Consider the following 14,696-nt stretch of genomic DNA (forward strand, 5'->3'; position numbering starts at 1 on the left):
TCCACTGTGTTTAGTATGCTGTATCCACTGTGTTTGGTACTCTGTACAGAAAGAACAGAGAGAATGTGTGCTTCCTTCATTCTCCCCTTTGTGAATCTGGGATGTGAGAGACAGCTGTCTGGTCTTGATACTATATGTGTTCTGACACAGCTGGCTAGAGAAAATGGGCTCCTATAGCGTCTGGTTTCTTTTCAGGTTTCATCCTACTGTACCTGGGGAAGTTGTCCTTGACACAGTTGCCCTGGATCTGTCTTTAATGATGGGGGAGAGGAGAGACCAGGGTAGTGCAGGGTCGAACAAGAGAAAAGCACAGGGAGAGATGAACCAAGAAAGAATTGTAGATGAGAGGAAAGAAAGTAAAAAAGGACCTTGAATAGAGGGATCAGGCTTTTTTTAACACAGATGGGGAGGAGTGTGTTGTGATTCTCTCTCTTCCAATTAAGCCTCAAAAACAGATTTCTCCAGACAGGGGAATGCGCTAAACTCTGAGCCAGAATGGCTCCCTTGGTCCAGTTTCCAAAGACAAACAGCAGATCAGTGCAGTTCCTGCTCAACTGTGTCTCTGAGACTGAGAGCTGCCCCGACTCCGGGAGCTCCAGCTGTTCTGTTGCCATGGGGACTTGAGGCGCATCCTTTATCAGAATAGAGTGAGACAGCGGGTTTAGCTCGCCTGGAGAGAACAAGAGTTTGTAGATTTAAAGCAAACACCGAACATCAACACAAGACTAATACTCTCTGATGTAATCTACTGAGTTTACCCCTGTAGGGCCCATGTCTCAGAGATCTGATTTACACACGATATACACCCACACACAAACACACACATACACAGTAGGCCCTACCCAACACTTAACATTCTTATTACAAACACAAATGAACCTCACCTCTTCCATATAAGCCCTTTTTTTGTTCCTTGACTCCCAGAACCTCTATGTCTGACACTACCTAGCCAACCATATTCATTACCCCACATTACCTCTTCAGGACTTACCACCTGTATTCCACTGCTAGCCATGCTCTAAGAAGGCTTTTTGAGGATGCTTGTCCAGACCATGACTGAGGAATCTTTAATGGTGACTCATCTGCCCCCCCACTCTGCCCACCCCCTCCTTCCCTCTCTCCCTCCCTCCCTACCCCCCCCCTCCCTCCCTCCCTCCCCCTCCCTCCCTCCCTCCCTCCCTCCCTCCCTCCCTCCCTCCCTCCCTCCCTACCCCTACCCCTCCCTCCCTACCCCCCTCCCTCCCTCCCTCCCCCTCCCTCCCTCCCTACCCCTCCCTACCCCTCCCTCCCTCCCTACCCCTCCCTCCCTCCTTACCCCCTCCCTCCCTACCCCCTACCCCCCCCTCACTCCCTCCCTACCCCTCCCTCCCTACCCCTCCCCCTCTCTCCCTCCCTCCCTACCCCTCCCTCCTCTCTCCCTCCCTCCCTACCCCTCCCTCCCTCCCTACCCCTCCCTCCCTCCCTACCCCCTCCCTCCCTCACAACCCCCTCCCTCCCTCTCTACCCCTCCCCCTCCCTCCATACCCCTCCCTCCTCTCTCCCTCCCTACCCCTCCCTCCCCCTCCCTCCCTCCCTCCCTTGTTTTTTAGATTTACATTGTCTAATATCCCGGTAACATTTGAGTTAAGTGTTTCAGCAGGGGTGTGGCTGGTCAGAGCAGTGAGGAAATGAGGAGAGGAGAGAGGTTGTTGCTAGGATGCACTCTCCTCTCCAGGGGAAATTAAAACTAGAGAATTCAGCTGCAATCAATTAATCCTGCGTTGAAGTCCTGCTAGTGATACAGTCATTCCTATCTCACACAGGGATGGGGAATTGAAACACACACATACTGGCACATACTCATGCACACACACACACCTGTGCACGGAGATATTACATGTCCACATGACTGATCTGTGTGCAGTAAGGTGATAGAAGGGATTACAGTATATGGTGTGTGTGGGTGAGTCGTGTGTGTCCATCTTTCTGTGGCCTGCTGTTCTCTCTCTCTCTCTCTCTCTCTCTCTCTGTCTGTCTGTCTGTCTGTGTCTGTCTGTCTGTCTCTCTGTCTGTCTGTCTGTCTGTCTGTCTGTCTGTCTGTCCATAGTGTTTCCACATAGTGAGCACATATCTGTTCATCTCGATGGAAAACACACACACACACACACACACACACACACACACACACACACACTCACACACACACACATACACACACACAAACTTACAGACAAACATACACATAAAACCCTACGCTGAGCAGTGACTAATTGTCCCTATTGGGCAGTAAAGGGGGAGAGGGAGAATGAATGTATTGCAGACAGCGTTGGTGTTTTATGCATAATGATTTGTAATGTAGATTATATCATTTATCATCACTAATGCAGCCTGAAGGCTTGAACAATTCTCCACTTTGTCTTTGTTTGTTGTATTGATTCCTGTGGTTGAGAGAAAGCTGGAAAATGATCAACTGGAAGTTGTTTACACACACACACACACACACACACACACACACACACTAGATATGGATGTAGTGATATCTCTGCTGTAATTACCTTCAAAATGGATGACATGTTGACCCAACCTCTTTGTGTCTTTCCTTTCTCTCTACTCCTCCTCCTCTCTCTCTCTCTCTCTTTCTCTCTCTCTCTCTCTCCCCTCATTTTCATTGTGTGCCTCAGCCACGTTCTCCTCTTCATTAATGTATTTATCCTGTCCTCTCTGCCCTCACAGGCAGGTCTGTATCATTCTTCTCTGCTCTTCTGGCATATCTTCTGGCATATTCATTGTTCTCTTACTCACTGTTTACTGTTTACTTGTGATGGCCAGAGCAAGTTAAGGTCATGTCATGTTATATTGTATTGCATTATATTACGTTGCATTGTAACATAATGTCATGTAATGTAATGTCTCATATCTTTTCATATCTTCTCTAACGGCACACACAATTATGAAACAGTTGCCACTATCTCTGTTTTACAATGCATAATCCCAGTCCTACAACTCACATTCTAATCTGTATGTTCCCCAACAGAGGAACCAATCACACAGTACCTACTAAGCTTGGCAAGGGAGCGGAAATATACACATTTGGTAAACATACACACCATGATGACACTCTTATTATGCCCACAATTGGGTCTTTATGCCTGGGGAGAAAGCTAGACTTCACACCAGAGAAGTAACACCACAAACCCAGTGATGTGAGAGCAGGAAGGACAGATCTCACACTGGAACGTGGAAAGAGGTTTGGAAATGTGTTTAGAACTGATTCAGCAGAGGTGTCTGTTGCTGTGTGAAAAGAGAAATAGTAAATGTATCAACCCCATTCTTACGTGTGTCCTCCCCTGAGTATAGGTTCCTCTGCACATGACTCAAATATCAAAGTGTCGTTTGATCTCTCGCTGGGTTTTCTCCCGCCGAAACAAATCGGCACAATTCGCTGTTTTTTGAATAGCTGCTTGTCAGAGTTTTGATGATGAAATGTAGCACTCTGCTCAACCCCTCTCTCTCTCCCTATCCTTCTACTCTTCCTTTCCCCCTCATCTCTCTCCCTCTCCCTATACTCTATCTTTCCCTCTCCTCTCTCTCTCTCTCTCTCTCCCTCTCCCTCTCCCTATACTCTATCTTTCCCCCTCCTCTCTCTCTCTCTCCCTCTCCCTATACTCTATCTTTCCCCCTCCTCTCTCTCTCTCTCTCTCTCCCTCTCCCTCTCGACTATACTCTATCCTTCCCCTCCTCTCTCTCTCTCTCTCCCTCTCCCTCTCCCTATACTCTATCTTTCCCCTTCTCTCTCTCGCTCTCTCCCTCTCCCTCTCCCTATACTCTATCTTTCCCCTCCTCTCTCTTTCCCTCTCCCTCTCCCTATACTCTATCTTTCCCCCTCCCTCTCTCTCTCTCTCTCTCTCTCTCTCCCTCTCTCTCTCCCTCTCCCTATCCTTCTACTCTTCCTTTCCCCCTCCTCTCTCTCTCTCTCTCTCTCTCTCTTTGTGTCTCTCTCTCTGTGTCTCTCTCTCTCTGTGTGTGTGTGTCTCTCTTTCTCTGTCTCTCTCTGTGTCAATTCAATTCAAGGGGCTTTATTGGCATGGGAAACATGTGTTAACATTGCCAAAGCAAGTGAGGTAGATAATATACAAAAGTGAAATAAACAATCAAAATTAACAGTAAACTTTACACATACAGAAGTTTCAAAACAATAAATGTCATATTATGTATATATACAGTGTGGTAACAATGTACAAATGGTTAAAGTACACAAGGGAAAATATATAAGCATAAATATGGGTTGTATTTACAATGGTGTTTGTTCTTCACTGGTTGCCCTTTTCTTGTGGCAACAGGTCACACATCTTGCTGTTGTGACGGCACACTGTGGAATTTCACCCAGTAGGTATGGGAGTTTATCAAAATTGGGTTTGTTTTCAAATTCTTTTTGGATCTGTGTAATCTGAGGGAAATATGTGTCTCTAATATTGGGCAGGAGGTTAGGAAATGCAGCTCAGTTTCCACCTCATTTTGTGGGCAGTGTGCACATAGCCTGTCTTCTCTTGAGAGCCATGTCTGCCTACGGCGGCCTTTCTCAATAGCAAGGCTATGCTCACTGAGTGTATATAGTCAAAGCTTTCCTTAAGTTTGGGTCAGTCACAGTGGTCAGGTATTCTGCCACCAAGTAGCATTCTAGTTTGCCCTGTTTCTTTATTAATTCTTTCCAATGTGTCAAGTAATTATCTTTTTGTTTTCTCATGAATTGCTTGGGTCTAATTGTGTTGCTGTCCTGGGGCTCTGTGGGGTGTGTTTGTGTTTGTGAACAGAGCCCCAGGACCAGCTTACTTAGGGGACTCTTCTCCAGGTTCATCTCTCTGTGGGTGATGGCTTTGTTTATGGAAGGTTTGTGAATCGCTTCCCTTTAGGTGGTTGTAGAATTTAACGTCTCTTTTCTGGATTTTTGATAATTAGTGGGTATCGGCCTAATTCTGCTCTGCATGCATTATTTGGTGTTCTACGTTGTACACGGAGGATATTTTTGCAGAATTCTGCATGGGCAGTCTCAATTTGGTGTTTGTCCCATTTTGTGAAGTCTTCGTTGGTAAGCGGACCCCAGACCTCACAACCATAAAGGGCAATGGGCTCTATGACTGATTAGAGTATTTCTAGCCAGATCTTAATTGGTATGTTGAATTTTATGTTCCTTTTGATGACATAGAATGCTCTTCTTGCCTTGTCTCTCAGATCGTTCACAGCTTTGTGGAAGTTACCTGTGGTGCTGATGTTTAGGCCAAGGTATGTACATTTTTTTGTGTGCTCTAGGGCAATGGTGTCTAGATGGAATTTGTATTTGTGGTCCTGGCAACTGGACCTTTTTTGGGACACCATTATTTTGGTCTTACTGAGATTTACTGTCAAGGCTCAGGTCTGGCAGAATCTGTGCAGAATATCTAGGTGCTGCTGTAGGCCCTCCTTGGTTGGTGACAGAAGCACCAGATCATCAGCAAACAGTAGACATTTGACTTCAGATTCTAGTAGGGTGAGGCCGGGTGCTGCAGACTTTTCTAGTTCCCGCGCCAATTCGTTGATATATATGTTGAAGAGGGGGGGCTTAAGCTGCATCCCTGTCTCACTCCACGGCCCTGTGGGAAGAAATGTGTGTGTTTTTTGCCTATATTAACCGCACACTTGTTGTTTGTGTACACGGATTTTATAATGTCGTATGTTTTACCCCCAACACCACTTTCCATCCATTTGTATAGCAGACCCTCATGCCAAATTGAGTTGAAGGCTTTTTTGAAATCAGCAAAGCATGAGAAGACTTTGCCTTTCTTTTGGTTTGTTTGGTTGTCAATTAGGGTGTTCAGGGTGAATACATGGTCTGTTGTGCAGTAATTTGGTAAAAAGACAATTTGACATTTGCTCAGTACATTGTTTTCATTGAGGAAATGTACAAGTCTGCTGTTAATGATAATGCAGAGGATTTTTCCAAGGTTGCTGTTGACGCATATCCCACGGTAGTTATTGGAGTCAAATTTGTCTCCACTTCTGTGGATTGTGGATGATCAGTCCTTGGTTCCAAATATTGGGGAAGATGCCAGAGCTAAGGATGATGTTAAAGAGTTTTAGTAGAGCCAATTTGAATTCGTTGTCTGCATATTTGATCATTTCATTAACCTCTAGCGACGAGCAATCCCGTATCTGGGAGCGTAATCATAGCCTCAAGCTCATTACCATAACGCAACGTTTCCTATTCATGAAAATCGCAAATGGAATGAAATAAATATATTGAAACACAAGCTTAGCCTTTTGTTAACCTCTTACATCTATGGGGGCGCTATTTCATTTTTGGATGAAAAACGTTCCCGTTTTAAACAAGATATTTTGTCACAAAAAGATGCTCGACTATGCATATAATTGCTACCATTCGAAAGAAAACACTCTGACGTGTCCAGAAATACAAAGATATTCTCTGTGCGTGCCCTAGAACGTGAGCTTCAGGCAAAACCAAGATGAGATGGCATCCAGGAAATGACAAGGATTTTTAAGGCTCTGTTTTCCCTTGTCTCCTTATATGGCTGTGAATGCGAGAGGAGTGAGTCAACCCTTTCTGTCGTTTCCCCAAGGTGTCTGCAGCATTGTGACGTATTTGTGGGCAGATCATTGGAAGATTGACCATAAGAGACCACATTTACCAGGTGTCCGCCCGGTGTCCTGCGCCGAAATTGGTGCACAAAAGTCACCTGCCAGTATTTTTCCATGCGATACAGAGAGGAAAGCAAGCTTCCACGAACTGCATGTCAATGAAGAGATATGTGAAAAAACACCTTGAGGATTTATTCCAAACAACGTTTGCCATGTTTCGGTCGATATTATGTAGTTAATCCGGAAAAAGTTTTACGTTGTAGGTGACTGAATTTTCGGTTCGTTTCGGTAGCCAGACGCAATGTAGAAAACGGAACGATTTCTCCTACACACAGACGCTTTCAGGAAACACTGCGCATTTGGTATGTAACTGAGAGTCTCCTCATTGAAAACATCAGAAGCTCTTCAAAGGTAAATGATTTTATTTATTTGGTTATCTGGTTTTTGTGAAAATGTTGCGTGCTACATGCTACTCAAAATGCTATGCTAGCTTTGCATACTCTTACACAAATTAGTACATTTCTATGGTTCAAAAGCATATTTTGAAAATCTGAGATGACAGTGTTGTTAAGAAAAGGCTAAGCTTGAGAGCAGACGCATTATTTTCATTTTATTTGCGATTTTCAGAAATCGTTAACGTTGCGTTATGCTAATGAGCCTGAGGCTTTAGTCACAAACCCGGATCCGGTATGGGGAGTTTCAAGAAGTTAACAACACTGTCATCTCAGATTTTCAAAATATGCTTTTCAACCAAAGCTACACAAGCATTTGTGTAAGAGTATTGATAGCCTAGCATAGCATTAAGCCTAGCATTCAGCAGGCAACATTTTCACAAAAACAAGAAAAGCATTCAAATAAAATCATTTACCTTTGAAGAACTTCGGATGTTTTCAATGACGAGACTCTTAGTTAGATAGCAAATGTTAATTTTTTCCAAAAAGATTATTTGTGTAGACGAAATAGATCCGTTTTGTTCATCACGTTTGGCTAAGAAAAATACTGGAAAATGCAGTCACTTACAACGCCAAACTTTTTTCCAAATTAGCTCCATAATATCGACAGAAACATGGCAAACGTTGTTTAGAATCAATCCTCAAGGTGTTTTTCACATATCTATGCAATAATCTATCAGTGGTGGCAGTTGGCTTCTCATCAGAAGCAAATGGAAAAATACTGCAGCTGGATATTACGCAATAATTGCAACGGAGGACACCAAGCGACCACCTGGTAGATGTAGTCTCTTATGGTCAATCTTCCAATGATATGCCTACAAATACGTCACAATACTGTAGACACCTTGGGGAAAACGTGGAAAACGTAAGCTGACTCCAAGCTCCTTCACAGCCATATAAGGAATCATTGGAATGAGGCGGTTTCAAAAAATGCGTCTCTTCCTGATTGGATTTTTATCTGGGTTTCGCCTGTAACATCAGTTCTGTGGCACTCACAGACAATATCTTTGCAGTTTTGGAAACGTCAGAGTGTTTTCTTTCCAAAGCTGTCAATTATATGCATAGTCGAGCATCTTTTCGTGACAAAATATTGCGCTTAAAACGGGCACGTCTTTTTATCCAAAAATGATATAGCGCCCCTAGAGTTTCAAGAGGAGGAGTGAGTTAGGTCTGTTCTATACCAAATTAGCATACCCCCTGAGTCCCTTCCCTGTTTCACACCTGGTAGTTTGGTGGATTGGACTACCAGCTCTCGGTAACCTAGAGGGCAACCAGTGGTCCCGTCTCCTCTGTCTCTCTCTCTCTCTCTCTCTCTCTCTCTCTCTCACTCTCTCTCTCCCCCTCTCTGTCTCTCTCTCTCTCTCTCTCTCTCTCCCCCTCTCTGTCTCCCTCTACTCTTCCTTTCCCCTTCCTCTCTCTCTCTCTCTCTCTCTCTCTCCCCCTCTCTGTCTCCCTCTCTCTCTCCCCCCTCTCTGTCTCCCTCTCTGGTGCTTTCTCTCTCTCTCCCTATCCCTCTACTCTTCCTTTCCCTTTTTCTCTCTCTCTCTCTCTCTCTCTCTCTCTCTCTCTCCCCCTCTCTGTCTCCCTCTCTCTCTCCCCCTCTCTGTCTCCCTCTCTGGTGCTTTCTCTCTCTCTCCCTATCCCTCTCTGTCTCCCTATCCCTCTACTCTTCCTTTCCCCTTCCTCTCTCTCTCTCTCTCTCTCTCTCTCTCCCTCTACTCTTCCTTTCACCTTCCTCTCTCTCTCTCTCTCTCTCCCTATCCCTCTACTCTTCCTTTCCCCCTTCTCTCTCTCTCTCTCTCTCTCTCTCCCTCTCTCTCTCTCTCTCTCTCTCTCTCTCTCTCTCTCTCTCTCTCCCCCCCCCTCTCTCTCTCTCTCTCCCTATCCCTCTACTCTTCCTTTCCCCTTCCTCTCTCTCTCTCTCTCTCTCTCTCTCTCTCTCTCTCTCTCTCTCTCCCTCTCCCTATCCCTATACTATTCCTTTCCCCTTTCTCTCTCTCTCTCTCTCTCTCTCTCTCTCTCTCTCTCTCCCTATCACTCTACCCTCCTTTCCCCTTCCTCTCTCTCTCTCTCTCTCTCTCTCTCTCTCCCTATACTCTATCTTTCCCCCTCCTCTCTCACTCTCTCTCTCTCTCTCTCTCTCTCTCTCTCCCTATCCCTCTACTCTTCCTTTCCCCTTCCTCTCTCTCTCTCTCTCTCTCTCTCTCCCTATCCCTCTACTCTTCCTTTCCCCTTCCTCTCTCTCTCCCTCTCTCCCCCTCTCTCTCTCTCTCTCTCTGTCTCTTTCTGGCTGTCTGTCTCTCTATCTGTCTGTCTCTCTGTCCCTCTGTCTCTCTGTCTCTCCCTCTACTCTTCCTTTCCCCTTCCTCTCTCTCTCTCCCTCTCTCCCCCTCCCTCTCTCTCTTTCTCTCTTTCTCTCTGTCTCTTTCTGGCTGTCTGTCTCTCTATCTGTCTGTCTCTCTGTCCCTCTGTCTCTCTGTCTCTCCCTATACTCTTCCTTTCCCCCTCCTCTCAAATTCAAATTCAAATTTAAGCTGCTTTATTGGCATGAAAAACATTGTGTCAATATTGCCAAAGCAACAATGTATACAATATACATTGTAACAAAATTATAAATGATAGCAAATATAAAATATAAAAGTGTAGTAAATAATAATACAAAATTAAATACAAAAATAATAATAATTACAGTAATAACAATAATAGCAATAATAAGTAAGTTACTGCTTACTATGCAGATGTTATTATTCAGTGTCCCTCAGGCTATGGCAGGAAAATACACATTTGGCTGCAAGAGGAGCCATTGCTCCTTCGCCCATGAGTATTCTTAGTTTTTCCTCTGGGTTCAATTTGTAAAAATTTGGAATATGTTTAGTAATTTCTGTGAATAATGAATCTCTTTGTGATGAATATTTATCACAGTAAAGGAGAAAGTGCATCTCTGTCTCTACCTCCCCTGTTATGCAGTGACCACATACACGCTCCTCTTTGGGTAGCCATGTCTTTTTATGTCTGCCGGTTTCTATTGCCAATCGGTGGTCACTCAGCCTGTACTTGGTAAGGATCTGTCTTTGCTTCGTATCTCTGACAGAGTAGAGATAATCAGCCAATTCATATTCTCTGTTTAGGGTCAGATAGCAATGTAGTCGGCTTTGGGATTTTGTTTCATTTTTCCAATGTTGTAAATATGATTCCTTTGATTGGTTCATGATTTTGCTTATTGGAATTCTTTCTTTTGAAGCAGTGCTGGTGTCAGTTTGGTTGGTGAGGTCCAACACCAGCTGACTGAGAGGGCTCGTTTCTGGGCTCAGCTCTTGGGTTTGAAGTGATTTAAATTACAGACTTGAATTTGGACTTGAATTCAGATGTAGCCAAAATTTTAATGATCTTTTCTGTATTTTCATTATTACTGGAAAACGGCCCAATTCTGCCCTACATGCATTACACCACACTACACCTCTCTCTCTCTCTCAATTCTCATTTCAATTCAAATTGCTTTAACAATGATGTAACATATACATATTGCCAAAGCTTACATTGGATATTTACAATATGAAAATAATAAGAATCAAAATTGTCAACGGGACAACAGTAACAACAATAACCAAGTGTCAAAATAACCATACATTGAACAATAACAATACGCATACAGTAGAGTACATGTGCAGGTTGATTGGTCTGTCAGACACTGTCCCTCAACTTATGGCAGGCAGCAATGTAGTGCGCTGCCAACCCACAGCTCTCTGCGTCCTCCCACAACAGGACGGGTTGCCCACTCTCATCAGAGAGGTTAAGGGTTTCAAATTTGGGGAAATGACACTCTCTAATTGTTTTATATTATTATATTTCACATTTTGTCAGGAAATGTAGCTCTGTCTCAGGTTCTGCAGTTGTGCAGTAGTTGCACAGCCTTTCCTCTACAGGGAGCCAGGTTTTCCTGTGTCTACCCTTCTCAATGGCAAGGCTGTGCTCACTGAGCCTGTACTTTGTCAAGGTTTTTCTAAGGTTTTGATCAGTAACCATGGTCAAATAGTTAGCCATAGTGTACTGTCGATTTAGGGCCAGATAGCACTGCATTTTGCTTTGTGTTAGTGCTTGTGTTTCCCAATAAGCCGTGTAGTTTTGTTTTGATTGTGTTGTAATTTGGTTTATTCTGATTGATTGGATGTTCTTTTCCTGGGCCTTCAGTGTGTTAGTAGAACAGGTTGTGAACTCAGCCCCAGGACCAGCTGGATGAGGGGACTCTTTTCTTTGCTCAGCTCTTGGCATTGCAGGGTTTGGTAATGATATGAGAGGGGGTCACTGTATTTTGAGTTTTTATTATTAGTGGATATTGGCCTAATTCTGCCCTGCATGCATTGTTTGTAGTTTTCCTCTGGACATGTAGGAGAATCTTACAGAACTCTGCATGCAGGGTTTCAATGGGATGTTTTTCCCATTTGATGAAATCTTGTTTTCCAAGTGGACCCCACACCTCTCTGCCATGAAGTGCAATTGGTTCAATGACATATTCAATTAGCTTTAGCCAACTTTTAATAGGTATTTCAATTTGAATTTGCTCTTTAATGGCGTAGAATGTCCTGTGTGCTTTCTCTCTCAGTTCATTAACTGCCTCATTAAGGTGTCCAGTTGAGCTTATATTTTAACTAAGTAATTGTAGTGTGTGCAGTACTCTATATATTTTATACAAATTGAGAACTTTGGTCTAATTCCCTGAGATCAGGATCTTCTCTGGAAAATCATTATTTAGTCTTTTTGGGGTTTACTGCCAGGGCCCAGGTCTGGCAGTACTGCTCTAGCAGGTCCAGGCTCTGCTGTAGGTCATGTGCTGTGGGGGTTTACTGCCAGGGCCCAGGTCTGGCAGTACTGCTCTAGCAGGTCCAGGCTCTGCTGTAGGTCATGTGCTGTGGGGGTTTACTGCCAGGGCCCAGGTCTGGCAGTACTGCTCTAGCAGGTCCAGGCTCTGCTGTAGGTCATGTGCTGTGGGGGTTTACTGCCAGGGCCCAGGTCTGGCAGTACTGCTCTAGCAGGTCCAGGCTCTGCTGTAGGCCATGTGCTGTGGGGGTTTACTGCCAGGGCCCAGGTCTGGCAGTACTGCTCTAGCAGGTCCAGGCTCTGCTGTAGGTCATGTGCTGTGGGGGTTTACTGCCAGGGCCCAGGTCTGGCAGTACTGCTCTAGCAGGTCCAGGCTCTGCTGTAGGCCATGTGCTGTGGGGGTTTACTGCCAGGGCCCAGGTCTGGCAGTACTGCTCTAGCAGGTCCAGGCTCTGCTGTAGGTCATGTGCTGTGGGGGTTTACTGCCAGGGCCCAGGTCTGGCAGTACTGCTCTAGCAGGTCCAGGCTCTGCTGTAGGACATGTGCTGTGGGGGTTTACTGCCAGGGCCCAGGTCTGGCAGTACTGCTCTAGCAGGTCCAGGCTCTGCTGTAGGTCATGTGCTGTGGGGGTTTACTGCCAGGGCCCAGGTCTGGCAGTACTGCTCTAGCAGGTCCAGGCTCTGCTGTAGGTCATGTGCTGTGGGGGTTTACTGCCAGGGCCCAGGTCTGGCAGTACTGCTCTAGCAGGTCCAGGCTCTGCTGTAGGTCATGTGCTGTGGGGGTTTACTGCCAGGGCCCAGGTCTGGCAGTACTGCTCTAGCAGGTCCAGGCTCTGCTGTAGGTCATGTGCTGTGGGGGTTTACTGCCAGGGCCCAGGTCTGGCAGTACTGCTCTAGCAGGTCCAGGCTCTGCTGTAGGTCATGTGCTGTGGGGGTTTACTACCAGGGCCCAGGTCTGGCAGTACTGCTCTAGCAGGTCCAGGCTCTGCTGTAGGCCATGTGCTGTGGGTGACAGCAGGCATAGGTCATCTGCGAAGAGTAGGCATTTAACTTCTGAATTGTGGAGACTAACACCAGGGGCTGAGGATTTTTCTAGAATAGTGGCCAATTCGTTTATGTAAATATTGAAGAGTGCATGGCTCAGATTGTAACCCTTATTTTCTTGCCAATTTTATTGCTGCACATATTGCCAGTATACATTGATTTAATTCTGTCATATGTTTTACCTCCTACACCACTTTCAATAACCTTGTAGAACAGTCCTGAAAGCCAAATAGAATCAAATAATTTTTGGAAGTCGGTAAAGCAAGCGAATATTGTGGTATTATTTTGGTGGACATGTTTTTCTATCAGGGCGTGTAGGGTGTAAATATGATCAGTCGTGCCATGTTTCGGTATAAATCCAAATCCAAACTAAAGTGGTGTTTTCTAATGCAAGAAATGGACCTCTGAACCATTCACCTATTACTCCCTGTCAGGTCAAGGGGATTGAGGTTGTAACCTCATATAAATATCTTGGAATTTTAATTGATGACAGCCTCTTTTTAATTGCATATTCAACAACTTACAACAAAAATATTTAAGCAGAAATTGGGATTTTATTTTAGGAATAAGGCCTGTTTTTCTTTTGAAGCCAGAAGGAGGCTGGCATCAGCTACATTTATGCCTTTACTAAACTATGGGGATATTTTATATATGAATGCTTCCGCTCAGTGTTTGAGATCAATTGACACTCTTTACCATGGCACTTTGAGATTTATTTTAAACTGCAAAACCCTTACGCACCACTGCACTTTGTATACCAGGGTTGGCTGGCCTTCTCTAGTCACTCGTAGGCTCAGTCACTGGTATACTTTTATTTACAACGCCATTTTGGGTTTACTACCTTTTTATTTGTGCATTTCTTTTGTTCAGAAATGTGGTGGGTACTCTCTTCGTTCACTGGACTTTATCCTGCTAACTGTGTCACGGCTTTCTTCCTGGGAAGGAGAGGCGGACCAAAACGCAGCGTGGTTATAGTTCATGGTTCTTTAACAAGAGACACTTAACATGAACACAACTACAAAACAAGAAACAGGAAACCCAAAACAGCCCTATCTGGTGCAGTAAACACAAAGACAGGAAACAATCACCCACAAAATACCCAAAGAATATGGCTGCCTAAATATGGTTCCCAATCAGAGACAACAATAAACACCTGCCTCTGATTGAAAACCAATCTAGGCAACCATAGACTTACCTAGACACCTAAACTGAACACAACCCCATAAATCTACAAAAAACCCTAGACAAGACAAAACACATAAATCACCCATATCACGCCTTGTCCTAACCAAAATAATAAAGAAAACAAAGATAACTAAGGCCATGGCATGACAAACTGTTCCAAATGTCTGAACTGAATTTGGTAAAAGGGCTTTTATGTACTCTGCACCATTGTCTTGGAACACCTTACAAAATACTTTTAAACTGGAAGAACTTGTCCCGATTGGTGTTTTTAAATCACTGATGAAGGATTTTGAGGCTGATTCCCTGACCTGTCAATTGTTTTAATTTGCTGTTTTATACTCTTGTGAATTCAATGGTTTTTACTAAATTACTTGTAGTTTTTCATGTTGTCTGTCTGTAATTTTTTTGTAATGACTTGGTGCTGCCTTTCTTGGCCAGGGCACTCTTGAAAAATAGATTTTAATCTCAATGAGCACTTCCTGGTTAAATAAAGGTAAAATAAAAAAATGTGGCTTTTACTCAAGACATTGTGCTTATTAAGGAAGTTTAGAACTCTTACAATTATAATACTAAAACCTAAAACCTTCCCCAG

This window comes from Oncorhynchus masou, chromosome 9 (assembly GCF_036934945.1).
Source record: "Oncorhynchus masou masou isolate Uvic2021 chromosome 9, UVic_Omas_1.1, whole genome shotgun sequence".
NCBI lineage: Eukaryota > Metazoa > Chordata > Actinopteri > Salmoniformes > Salmonidae > Oncorhynchus > Oncorhynchus masou.